Below are 13,033 nucleotides of genomic sequence, written 5' to 3'. Positions count from 1 at the left end.
AAGTGGCTTTCTGTGATCTCATTTTTCCTATCACAATTGCATAGAATTCCACTTCGTGAAAAATGCTCTCCCTAACCAGGCCCTGCAGAGCTGAGCAGGAATAAGTCGTGTGACGGACACAGAGATGCCCCGTGCAGGCCCCTTCAAGGGAGAACATGCTGCCCAGCTCCTGAGAGCACCACAGCTCCTGCCTCCCCTGCCCACCCACTTCAGGAACTGCCTTTGTTACAAAAAGCCACATTCCCAGGGCAACCTGTATCTAAGGACTGATTATAAAGGGAACCAAGGCAGAGCGACTGTAACAGGCCATCTTCCTCCAGAGTTTCCTGGGGCTGTCCCACCCACATGGCAGATTGACCTCCCTCTCCACCCAACCTTGTTTCTTCCCTCTCCCTTCTCTCTTCCCTGGGTATTTACTAATAAATATACTGCACACTATACTCAGTCTCCAAATCTGTTCCTGAAAAACCTAACCTGTTAGAAGGATGGTCCTGACCCATGAGAACCCCGAAAATCTATTGATTAAGGCATTGAGTAAATCCTAACATGACTGCCATGACCCATCACTCACACCAGGCTAAATAAACTATGATGAATGTATCCATGGTGTGTTATGCAGCCTTTGAAATAAACATTTTCTCCAGACATTGTTGGTGCTGGTGTATGACACATGGCTCCAGAGGAAAGAAGGAAAGAAAAAGGGAAGGGGGAGAAAAGCAGTGGAGAAATTAATTGGATAACATGAGATGATTGTTTGAGCCCTTTCTCTATCTCTCAACCTCTTCGTTTCCCCGTCTCCTGCCCCTTATCAGTCTTTGGACCAACTCAGTGTGGTGTTCCTTGGGCAATTCTTATCCCCGTAGACATAGCATCTGGAAGTCATAGAAATTGAAACTAGACATGACCTTGGACACATAAATGTGTGCCAGCATGACTGAACAGTCAGGACAACAGAAGAGGCTTTTTTAATGCCTAAGAGCAGAATTAAGGATTAAATCACACTAATAAAAACAAAACAAATCAAAATCAAAACAGAAGCCCTGAGTGTGTGTTCAAGGAAGCCCAGACCTACGAGGAATCCAGAAGTGTGATGAGCTGAACCCTGTCCAGGTGCTGCCATCTGTCAGAATTACACATTCCAGAGTAGCAGAAATCTACTGGCTGAAAGTTTCCTGTTACTTCCAGCCCTAGAGAGGCAGGCTTAGCCAGCATCAGGCTCAGCCCATGTGAGATGGCTTCTCCCAATCACAGACCACCCTTCCCCGGTCCCAGAGGTTCAAAGGATTGATGTGGGGTAGAAAAGCACCCCTGGCCAGAGCAGCGTGCAGAGGGAGCCGACACAGTACCAGGAGGAGGAGGAGAGGGTAAGGTGAGTAGACCCATTCCACTGGGCAGGGAACTTACCTGCCCTCTTTGGGGCTGGGTTGTTTTCCTGGGAGGGAGTGAGCTGTCTGCAAGGGAGAGGGGAAGAAGTTCATTTCCTGATGAATAGAGTCTGTCATTTTTTTTTGTAAGTTAGGATATTGTGGCTGTTCACAATATCTTTTTACTTTAAACTGTATAACTGCTTTCTCAGCCCCTTTGATATGGTTCAGTTCTCAGAACTGAGATAAAGTTCTTCCTTCGGGTATTATTCACCCATCCTGATTTCCACCTCACATTTCCTCACAGAAAAACCAAGAAAAATCTGAGAACCCTGGGAAAACCTCTATCTCCTGACTCAATCTCAGATAGACAGGCACCTTTGTGGGCTTCCAGTTTCCTTGTAGAGTCAGAAAACCAAAAGAAAAAAGAGAAAGTTTCCCAGCCTTCTTGTCAGAAATCATTTGGTCCTGTCCATTCATAATGGGATATGTAAGGCAATTTATTCACATTTCTTCTCTGCAAACAGTTCTGCTTAATAAATGTTGAAACAGGTCAACAAATTAGCTTCATCTACACAACGTTATTTTTACATAACTTATTTTCACTCTGCACCAGTTAGTGGTTCCATCAGGGTTTGCAGGTTGTATTTTTTGTCCTAACAACACTTTCACACATAATACAGGTTAAGTTTCAAATAATATGAGTACTACTTTACATTTATGAACTTAAAACCCCACTTATAAATAGCTGTAAAGATACTTAAGAAATTTTGAATTTTTGAGAATTTTAATGTTTTTTTTAATTAAAGAGCACGTTTAGTGATGATTTTTTGCCTGAATAGAATTGATAAGCACTACAGAAAGAACTCACTTAGATTGTATATAAATACATATTTCAGTTATATATATAGCTTGGGTTATACAGTTTTCAAACCTTGTAAGGAATTGTTTAGTTCTAGTAATTAACCTTTCTCCATGAGGAGAAGTATTTCTTATTTCACTTTCTATTACAACAGAATTTTTAGTTTAGTGGTTTTTTTTTTTGCTTTCTGCAAAAAAAAAGGGCATAAAAATCAACTCACCTGGGAGTTTTTAGCTATCTGGAAAGAGTCACAGACTTGTAAATACAAAGGGGATCTTAGACACCATCTAGTCAAGAAAAGCAAATGAAATCTCAGAATTTCTTTTGGCCCCTCCTGCTTACATTCTTACCCAGGGCAAACAGTGGTCAGCCCTAGAATATGCTTCACCCTGATGCTGGAATCTGGGCCTCATGGCCATGCAGGCTACCCACACCCCTGATGCGTCACTGTTCCTAACTGGGGCAGAGACCAAGTTCATGAGGAGGTTCCTTAACCTCACCTCCCCCAAGGAATCTCCATAGTGTTCCTGCCCTGGGGTTGGGCATACCACTCGCATTGCCTATGCCCGAGGCCCTCACTGGGCTGAGAACACCTGAGCCACTGCTTACAGCTTAGTGCTTGACTTCAGGTTGGAGAGTGACTCAGATCAGCACAGCAAGCATCAGGAGGCAAGAGCGCACTGTCCCATAGAATCTGCAAAGATGGAAATGTTCTATACAACAGCCGCTAACCACATTCAGCTATTGAGCATTTGCAATGTGGCTAGTGCAACTTAAGGATTGAATTTTTTTTAAAACAGGTTGAACTTTATTCTTTTTAAAAAATTAATTTATTTAATTGAAGGCTAATTGTTTTACAATACTGTGGTGGTTTTTGCCATGGGTATACATGTGTCCCACCATCCTGAACCCCCCTCCCAAGGATTGAATTTTAATTGAATTAATTAGAATCTAAATACCTTCAAGTCTCTACTAGTTACTACATAAGTCAGAGCAGGTTTAGAGTTTTAAAGCAAGAAAAACTAAAGGATGCTCTGAGCAGTGGGGGTCATGGCCATGAGAACAAGTTCCTTCTTTCATCATTCATCATTTCCAGGGACTCATCATACCCTAAATGTAAACAGACCAGCAATTGTCCTGATATAATCTCCACAGACATCTTTATCCTCACCTCTGAGTCGTACAAGTGTCTGATCTAGTTCTGGGTTTCAGAATCTGGGCTAAGGCAATGGCCTATTGTCTATTTTGTCCTCTCCTATTTATCCTTTTTTTTTTTCTTTGTCAGTCCAAATTTCATTAAAAGGAGCTAAAGTAGGAGGTGTGGTTTGTGTGTTCTCTGGTCTAACAAACTTGGGTGAGGAAAAGAGGTAATGAACTTGAAAAAATGATCTCATGCTTGGTGGGTGAGTCTCTCTCCTTTTTCTCCTGCTTTGAAAATTGGTTTGTTTAGTGAGCAATGATTTTTAGACCTATTTTTCATTATGTCTAGAAACATCAACACTGTGTAGATGAATAATTTTTAGAAGAAAACAAACTGATTGAAGACAGAAGGAAAAAAAAAAACATAAAGAAAACTCCAGCCTCTTAAAAAAATCTGCACTCCTCAGAGCAAAGGAACTCCCAGGATGTTGTGCAATTGGAATAAATCATCATGGTGCCAGGCCACTGGGCAGTCTTCCACAGGGTGCGGCTCACAGGGGCTTCACTATGTGTGGAAAATATTTTGAGGTGAACTGAGTACTTTCAGTCAGGGGCAATGTCATTTCTAAAGAGGATAGCAGCTACTCCATCCTCTGCCCGCTACCAATTCCACTTTCTAAAATTCACTCCATCCCATCTACTTCCATTATTAGCCCTCCCAAATAACAACAAAAAAAAAAAGGAAGAAAGAAAAAGAAAAAGTTCAAATATATGTGAGGGAAGCATTGCTTTGAAATAACTCAGGAAACTTTCAGGAAACCCCCTATCTGAAAAAGCTCACCCATACTGGGAGCTAAAAGGGAAGTGGAGAGGGGCAGACACACCCACATTATCAGCAGTCAGTCTCTACCCACAGCCCCAAGCCCCCAAATCATGAGGTAGGAAGTTCATTTGTTCGGCTCTTCCCGCTCCTTGGGTCTCTTTCCCTCACATGGTGTCTTCCCTCCTCCTTTAGAAATTCGGAGAAAGATTTCTACTCAAATCATTCACAATGAGGCATTGATATTGATGGCTTGTGAGGCTCACTGTGCCTCTTTTATATGTATTTGCATTCTAACCAGGAGCAAAGGAGTGATTCTCAAGTTGTGGAAATTTGGAAATTAAAATGAAGAGCGAGGAAGACTTTGACTGGAGAGCAAGGGTAGAAGGTTCTCACCTTGTCAGCTTTGCTTATGTGACTCCCCTTCTGGCAGGGCATTAGGAGTTTCTCTTCATTTTAAGGAAATATAAAGGGAGGTAGTATCTCCCTACCTTAGAAAGAAGAAAGATCAGTGACAAATTTAATACAAAGTCCTGGTTTAAGAGTCAGGAGATCTGACTCAGATCTTGACTCTGAAAATGACACATCAGTGATCTTGAACAAGTCACTTTCCCTCATCAGCTTTGGTTTCCTCGTCTGCACCATGACGAGACTGACCATAAAGCCTCTCAGTTTGCAGCCAGAGATGATACCAGGAAATGGCACATAGCCAATAATGACCCTGGGATAAGTGACACCTTAATTTCTCCACAATCACATATCTCCTCAGTAAGACAAAACTACTAAGAGTGTAGTCATTGACTTTAAAGTGTGTCGCTCATCAAGTAATTTGAAAGTTTCTGATTTTGTTTCTTTAGTGCAATTATTCATCAAATGACTTTTTAAAGTGTACAGCAATCTGTTCCTTTTTGGGTTCAGAATTAACTTATTAACAAATGTGGGTAAAGAAAAGAAGTAACGAAAAAGAAAGAAAAACAGCAACAAGGTGCCAGCTTAGATTGTCATGGCAGAGGCTAGTAGGGAAGAAAAGTGCCCCCTCCCCCCACACACACATACACACAAGTGCACCGAACAGGACCCAGTGTGGGCTGCCCTGGAGAACTGTTTGATTGGGGCAGAGAGAGGGAAGTAGGGAAGGAAGGATAATTCTGAGCGTGGGTACTTGAGGAAAGGAAAGGTTTTTCAGCTGAGCTTCAGAAGATGGTAAAGAGTTCAAGAAGCAAAAATGAGACACCACACACAGGAGCAGAGGAAAGTCAGCAGTAGGCCATCTGGAACGTGGTTGGTACTGACTGAATACAAACTGAGGAATTTGTGCTTTATCTCTCTGGTTGACCAGCCCCTCTTCCCTGGGCCAGAAGGAGAATAAAATGACTGGGACTGGACAAAAGCTATAGACACAGGCAAAGGGAAGTTATTAGTCTGTCTCTAGGAGCTGAAAAGCCAAAAATGTTTCAAATTCAAGTGCAACAGAGTAGGAGAGGAGAAATTTGGATTTGGAGAGGATGGTGAGCAGGAGAGGATGGGTGGACAAGCAAAGCCATATGGAATTAGGAAGCAAGAAGGAGCCTGCGGCTGAGCTTGTGCTGGGGTGGGGGCTCTGGAGCCCCCCTCTCCATCCCGCCCCCACCCCCACCTTGAACTGAGGATGCAGGGAGCCTTTGCGGGTGTTTAAGCGGATGAGTGATGGGAAACAGAGCTGTGTTTTAGGGCAGTGAGTGCATCTCAAGACTAAGTTACTGACACTTGTGCTGTGCTTAGTCACTCAATCGTGTCCAACTCTTTGTGACCCCATGGACTCGAGCCCTCCAGGCTCTTCTGTCCCTGGGGATTCTCCAGGCAAAAATACTGGAGTGGGTTGCCATGCCCTCCTCCAGGGGATCTTCCCAACCCAGGGATCGAACTCAGGTCTCCCGCACTGCGGGCAGATTCTTTATCAGCTGAGCTACCAGCCAAATCCAGCCCACTGCCTGCTTTGATAAGTAAAGCTTTACTGGCACAGAGCCGTGCTTGTTCATTTCTGTGCCCTGACTGTGTTGCATGTCATGGCTAAGCTAAATCGTGACAGAGACATTATCACTACAAAGCCAAGAACAGTTATTTTATTATCTGTCCCTTAACAGAAACCTTGCCAAGGTCTGTGTTGTTACTCGCTCGGTGTCTGTGTATTGTTGTTATTGTTTCTTTGCTCAACCTTTGAGATATCTTGATCCTGTGGCCCTGAAGACCTCAGCAGGCATCTGTCATGACAAGGACATTGTCTGAGATGGGTGCAGGCCATCAAACCAGGGAGCTTGGAGCTTTGACATCGATGTCCCCCTCCCCCACCACCCCCTGTGGACAGTCTAGACCCAAGGTTTGCCAAATGTCCCAATAGCATCCTTCACAGCAACCTTTCCCACCCGGGATCCCAGGTGTGTTTTCCCTAAGCCAGCCCGCCGGCACCTGTTTGAACAATTTTGCCTCATCACATCTCCAGTTCTGGGACTATGGGAGCAGGATCACAGTGACAGGTTATGCCCAGTCATAGCTGGGGCCAGCCTGCTGGTGCAGAAGGATGGCCCACTGAGCTGTGGAGAGGAGGTGCCTGGCTCAGGTAGAGCTATTGTAACATTGTAGCATTTAAAAAGAAGAGTAAAAGTCTTAACTGGAGGGATGTTTGCACTGGGAGCTCTCTCTCCTGTCTCCTGATGGAGGAGGCCCCAAGACCAGGGTCATTACTAGTTTTCTGAGTCCAAACAGCTGAAAACGTACATGTCAACATATTACTGATAAAAAGCCCTGTTACTTCCTCATCCCTCTTATACTGTGCCAAAATTCTGGGGCAAGCCACACCCCCACCCAGGAGAGCACAGAGGCCCGGCCAGACCACTCCTGGAGGGAAGCCAAGGATGGGCACAGTAGGGGGATGTTGCAGGAGGGAGCCTGGGGGCCAGGTTCAGAGGAGTGGAACTCACCTGAACGGAGAGCCAGCCCTCTGTCTGGCGTGTAGAAGGCGTGTTAATCTTTGTGGAACACCACAACATGTTGATGTATTAGATTTAAAATAACTCAGTAAATCATGTTGGCCTAAGTTCATACTATAAACTACATTTCAGCTAGGCAGGTGGTAGAGGGCATCCAAGAGTTAAGGAAAAATTTGTGAGAGGAAAATGCTTAAAATGACCAATTCTGATCATTCATGTCTCTTTAGATTAGGAAACGACTGCAGTTATTCGATTTTGGCATCCAAGAAATGTTTCCCCAGTAGGTGGAACATCTGCGTTCTGCAGGATGGTTTAAGAACCTCTGCTCTAGAAACTTCACTCTGAAGGCAGCGTGTGGGAAGGAAACAGAAACGGGTGGGTCCGTCTGAGCCAGAAGTCAGGATCTGGCCATGGGAACTGGAAAGAAAGGCTGCAATGTTCTCAGGAAATAACAGAAAGTGATCATATTTGTTTCTACCAAAACTATCCATCAGTTTAAATCAGGGGGGTGCATCTTTCAGAGTTCCCCATGGAAATAGAGCCAATAGGATATATATATATAGGGGAAAAGATTGATTTTAAGGAATTAGCTTATGTGGCTGGGGTGGGGGTGGGGGGCTGGCAAGTTTGAAATCTGCAGAGCAGACCAGCAGCCTGAAAATTCAGGTAAGCTGGTGTTGCAGTCTTGGATCTGAAATCTGCAGACTGAAAACTTGTACAGGGTTTCTATGCTATAATCTTGAGGCATAATTGCTTCTTCTTTGGGAAACCTCAGTCTTTGCTCTTAAGCCCTTCAACTGATTGGGTGAGGCCCACCCACATTATGGGAGGTAATCTGCTTTATACAAAGTCAACTTATTTAACCATTAATTACATCTAAAAAATGTCATCACAGTGATACCTAGACTGGTATTATATTTGACCAAACAAGTAGGCCCCATATCCTAATCAAAGTGAAAGTGTTAGTACCTCAGTTGTGTCCAACTCTTTATGACCCCATGAAATGTAACCCACCAGACTCCTCTGACCATGGGATTCTCCAGGCAAAAAGACTGGAGCAGGTTGCCATTTCCTTCTCCAGGGGATCTTCCTGACCCAGGAAGATAGAACTTCAAACCCGGGTCTCCCACATTGCAGGCAGATTCTTTACCATCTGAGCCACCAGGGAAGCCCTATCCTAATCAAGTTAACACATAAAATTAATCATGGAAGGGTATCATTGTGGTACTTCCTTATCAGGCAGACCGAGACAAAACTCAAGAAGTTTATTAACTTCTTAAGGCACAACTACTCCAGGCTACAGAGACCATCACAGTTTATATTCCTTATGTGAAAAAGGGCCCATTTGTCCCTCTCTTTTGGTCTCTCTCCATGCCTGACCTCTATGGAAAGGTCAACAAATTCATAATGTCTTTTTTTTTTTTTAAATAACCATCAGCAGGGCACCTTGTCAGAATTTTTCTTTGTGCAATCTAAATAAGTTTATTAGTTTACCCTTGTGCACAGGCATTTACAAGCCTTCCAAGAACTTCAAAAGATTAACCAAGTCTGATCCTTTTCTTTCATAGAAATCACGTTGCCTTTGTTCTAAGTGATCCAGGAACACAACCCCTCCAAGAGGTTTCTCCAGCTAGTCTACTAGGGAAGTAAACTCACTTGCCACCATTTTCTAGGAGGCTTTCCTCGGAGTTTACCCTTGAGGGATTGTGTAATATCAGCCTACGCATTAAACCAGGGTTTTCCAACGTCACTCTTGAGCACCTTCTAACTTCTTTGGTAACTGCATTTTGAGCAGTGATCTGCCTATATGTTTCTTTTCTGTTAGTTCTAGAAATAGCAGTTTCCAACCAGTTTGGGGCTAGCCTTGTGGTTTAGAAAGTTTACAGCTGAAGAAGGGAAACTCTGGGAAGCTCAGGCTCCTGACTTTTGCTTCAGCCAGATTTTGATCTGAGTTTGTATATGAGAGCTTCATATTGAAGTTGTATTTTTTCATTTTCCCTTTAAAAGTGTGGCTGTTTGTTTTTAATTGAAATATACTTGATGTACATTATATAAGTTACATGTGTACAATAATAGTGATTCACAATTTTTAAAGATTACACTCCACTTGTAAGTATAACAAAATATTGGCTGTATCCCCATGATGTACAATATATCCTTATAGCTTATTTTATACCTAATACTTTGTACCTCCTAAGCCCCTCCCTCTCCCCACTGGTAACCACTAATTTGTTCTCTATATGTCTGTGAGTTTGCTTCTTTTTTGTTATATTCACTAGTCTGTTGTATTTTTTTAGATTTCACATATACATATCATATTTGTCTTTCTCTGTCTTTCACTTAGCATAATAACCTCCAAGTCCACCCGTGTCATTGTAAATGGTGAAATTCCATTCTTTATAGATTACATCTTCTTTATCCATCCATCTGTTGATGGACACTAAGGTTGCTTCCATATCTTAGCAATTGTAATTAATGCTGCTGTGAACATAGAGGTACATTCACCTTTTTGAATTAGTGGAGCTTTTTCTTTTTTTCAGAATATGCCCAAAAGTGAAATTGCTGAGTCATATGGTTTAGTTTAGTTTTTTGAGAGACCTTTCCACAGTGACTGCACCAATTTAGATTTCCAATGTGCTTCTGTTTTAAAACAAAATCAAATCACTAGTTTTAGGTGCCTTAATCATTCACTATTTGTTCTGGTCTATCTGCTTCAAGAAACTGAGGCAAAGATAAAGAAAATAAATATTGGTTGGGTAACTGATACTGAGTTAGAACTTCACCCATACTCTCATGTAATTTTCATAGTAACCCTTCTAGAGATAAAACTCAAAAAGATTAAGTAATTATGAAAGGCCACAAAACCACTAAGTGGTAGAGCAAGATTCAAACCTAGATCCCACCAAAGCCCGTGTTTTTCTCCTTCACTATAACCCATCCTGCAGTGAAGGTCTAGGCCAATAATTCACTCATTTATTCTTCTCATTCAAATACACATTTTAAAAATTCACTTCATATACCCTTCTACTGAGTAAAATAATTTATTGAGTGCCTACCACGTGTAAGGCACTGTGCCACTTAGAACCTACAAAGACAAATAAAGCAGGGTTCCAAGGGCCTTCTCTTGCTTTGGAGACTCTTGCAGTAAAGTGCAGGGAACCCTTCATAGGTTGGCACTGGGAGGGAAGAACGCACAAGGGCAGCAGGAGAGAGTGCTCCCTGAGTCACTTCTGTGTCAGAGCCGAAGCGGCACCAGTACAGAGGAGGAAACTTGAGGGGCATCTCTGCATCACCTTGCAGTCTGGACCAGAGGCTCCAGAGCACCCCAGGGCCAGAGGGACGAGGCCTGCCCCGCGGTGGGTGTTAACCGGTGAGGAATGCCGGTGGAATGCGCAGAGGGCCCCTCCCGTGTATGGACGTGCAGTTTGGTACCTGACTCTGGCCATACCCCAAGCACTTCCGGGAAGCTTTTTCCCTCTCCAAATGAGCTCCCCTCCACCCCCCACCATGAATCCTTCCGTGGAAAATAAAAAGGAGCACGGATGGGAGATGAGTAAGGCTTTCAGGACCCTCCAGCCGAGCAGCCCCTGAGCAGGGAGCAGGGGAAGGTGAAAGGGGCTGCTTCTCCCCAGCCTAGAAGCCTTTGGTTGTAGCACTAGTAACCACTGAAACCTCCTTCCGAGGGTCCAGGAGTCACTGGTACATAAAGCAAAGACACAGCCAAGTTTTTATTCATAATTTCTTATGTTAGTAAACCACCTTGGTGTTTACCTGTCACTTCCCCATCTTTTTTCTCGGTAATCACAACAATCCCACCAAACAACTTGTATTCTACTCACTTTATACATGAGGGAACAGACACTGAGTGGCACTGCCCAGCGTTACACAGTAAGGACGGGGCAAGACTGAGTCTGAACCTTGGTTTTCTAACATCAAGTCTGCGATGCTCACCGTTAGACCACTGCCAGTAGGTCACACCGTGAGCTGCTAGAAACCTGCCCTTGGCCCCCTAACTGCCACACCTCTTGACATTGGTGGCTGTTTGGAGGATATGATAAATATTTTAGGTCTTCTAGACACCAACCTAGTCTAACTACAGGTGGCCATGGAGAGTCTATGAAATGCTGACCCTCACGTTAACCTGCACATTTGCACCTCTTACTTCTAAAAATTTTGGTACCAAAGGGTGGGTGGGAGAGCTCCAGGTTTGGGATGCATCTAGACAGGTTTTCTAGAACAACTTATGGGTGCAGCCTTGGGTTTAGAGAAAATGCGCAAAAATTAGTGCAGTGTTGAGGGGTTAAGGAGGCAAGAACTTAGAGATGTGAGTGAAGAGAGGCCTAGTGATTCTGACCTTTGCAAAGACAGGATCATCTGAGCAGGAAAATGTAGCATCTACTCTCTCCCTTCCCAGATAGGCAAGACAACAACCCAGGTGTTTGTTTTCCTTCTGAAAGTGTCAGCCACATGGCAGATCTTTACAATCTGCCCTGGTAAGTGAATGATCTGAAGCTGGGCAGATATGGGTTTGAGGCTCAGCTTTTGCATTTTCTAGCAACTTGGCCTTAGGCAAAGCAATTAATCTCTTTCAGTCTCTCTCTCTCTCTTTTTTTTTTGCATCTGCTAAATGGCAAGAAAACAGCTTCTCCCCTGAAGGATCCAGGGGAGATTCAGCTCAGCTCATACCTAGATTTTGGCCCACTGGGACTCATTTCATGCTTCTGACCCCCAGAACTGTAAGATGAAACCTGGGTGTTCTTTGAGGTCACTAAGTCTTTGTTAATTTGTTACAACAGCAACAAGAAACAAACACAGATTTTGGTAACAATCCCCATCTCTCAGGTCTGCTGAGAGGATGAACACAGAGTGCCAGCGTGTGCTGAGGATGTCATTAAGTGACAGCTCTCACCATCGCTGTGTTCTTTTGTGCCATCGTCTAAGTGATTGAGCACCGCTGAAGGAGAGAACACACAGCGGAAAAGGAGAAACACCCAGCGGGCAGCAATGCTGAGGGCATTCCCCGCCCATCCACACAGTCCTGCCTGCCTCAATCAGTTTCCGGCCGGGCTGCCTCCCTGACATCTCCTACCTCATGTTTGTCTTGATTTCTTCATTTCACTCTCCTTTTCCTCAAACCAAGCTCCCACCTGCCTCCTTCCTTCCTTTCTCCCACTCCGGTCCGCATTTTCCCACCCTAATTTTGACTTGCAATTCTCCCACAAAGTATTCCTGGGTCTCTTCCCCTTCTTTAAAACTCTGTGTGGCAGAACTGTCTTTGGGATCTTATGGGATATATTTAGGCCACTGGGGCCAGGTCCTTTGTTCAGGGTCCCATCAGCTCCCCCTCTTTCTTTGGAGACCTACCTGCCTTTTCCCCATAGCTCTACTTTCCTCCTTTATTCTATGGGGGTACAGTCATTTTTGCTTTGAATCCACAGTGCTGTCATCACACTTTAAATTCCTTAAAGGAACAAACTGCCTTCTTGCTGTTCTTTAAGCCCAACTAATGACCACAACTAAGTTGCCCCTGCAGGTGGGTGCTGGGTGCTCACGAGGCTGCTTCCGGCCTCTCTGGACATTTACTCTCTACTCTCTATATGTACCTGTGTTGCCTGAACTTCTCCCTTTCATGATCTGTTTATCTGTGTCTAGTTTAGATGGTAACCCAACTGGTCAGGAGCAGTATCTGCACATTCCAGGGAGGGACTTTATAACATGCTGAGCCGGCTACGTGAGTAAGGCTCCCCTCTGTGGAGGTTGTGCATTAACTCCAGACTCTGGCTCCACTCTGTCTAGTGGGCAACCGTCTCAGGGAAGAAATGACATTTCTAAGCCTGAAATGACATTTCCAACTGGAAAGAAATGAACGGCATTTCTAATC

The 13,033-nt window shown here is 44.0% G+C and overlaps 1 protein-coding gene across 2 annotated transcripts in view; it reads left to right on the top strand.

Moving 5' to 3' along the window:
• The window catches only part of UPK1B (uroplakin 1B), a 63,615-nt gene that overhangs the window by 34,423 nt on the left and 16,159 nt on the right, over positions 1-13,033 (top strand). Inside the window, exon 1 of one of the 2 annotated variants that reach the window (XM_081571986.1) lies at positions 882-1,369. The exons of the other annotated variant lie outside the window; for it this stretch is intronic. The gene's annotated coding sequence lies outside the window, so the exon portion shown is untranslated. Of the gene's footprint in view, positions 1-881; positions 1,370-13,033 lie in introns of those variants that run through there. 2 annotated transcript variants of the gene reach the window in all.

This window comes from Giraffa tippelskirchi, chromosome 2, assembly GCF_054371585.1.
Source record: "Giraffa tippelskirchi isolate mGirTip1 chromosome 2, T2T-mGirTip1v1.2.pri, whole genome shotgun sequence".
Classification (NCBI taxonomy): domain Eukaryota; kingdom Metazoa; phylum Chordata; class Mammalia; order Artiodactyla; family Giraffidae; genus Giraffa; species Giraffa tippelskirchi.
This window is presented reverse-complemented; position numbering and strand designations above follow the sequence as displayed.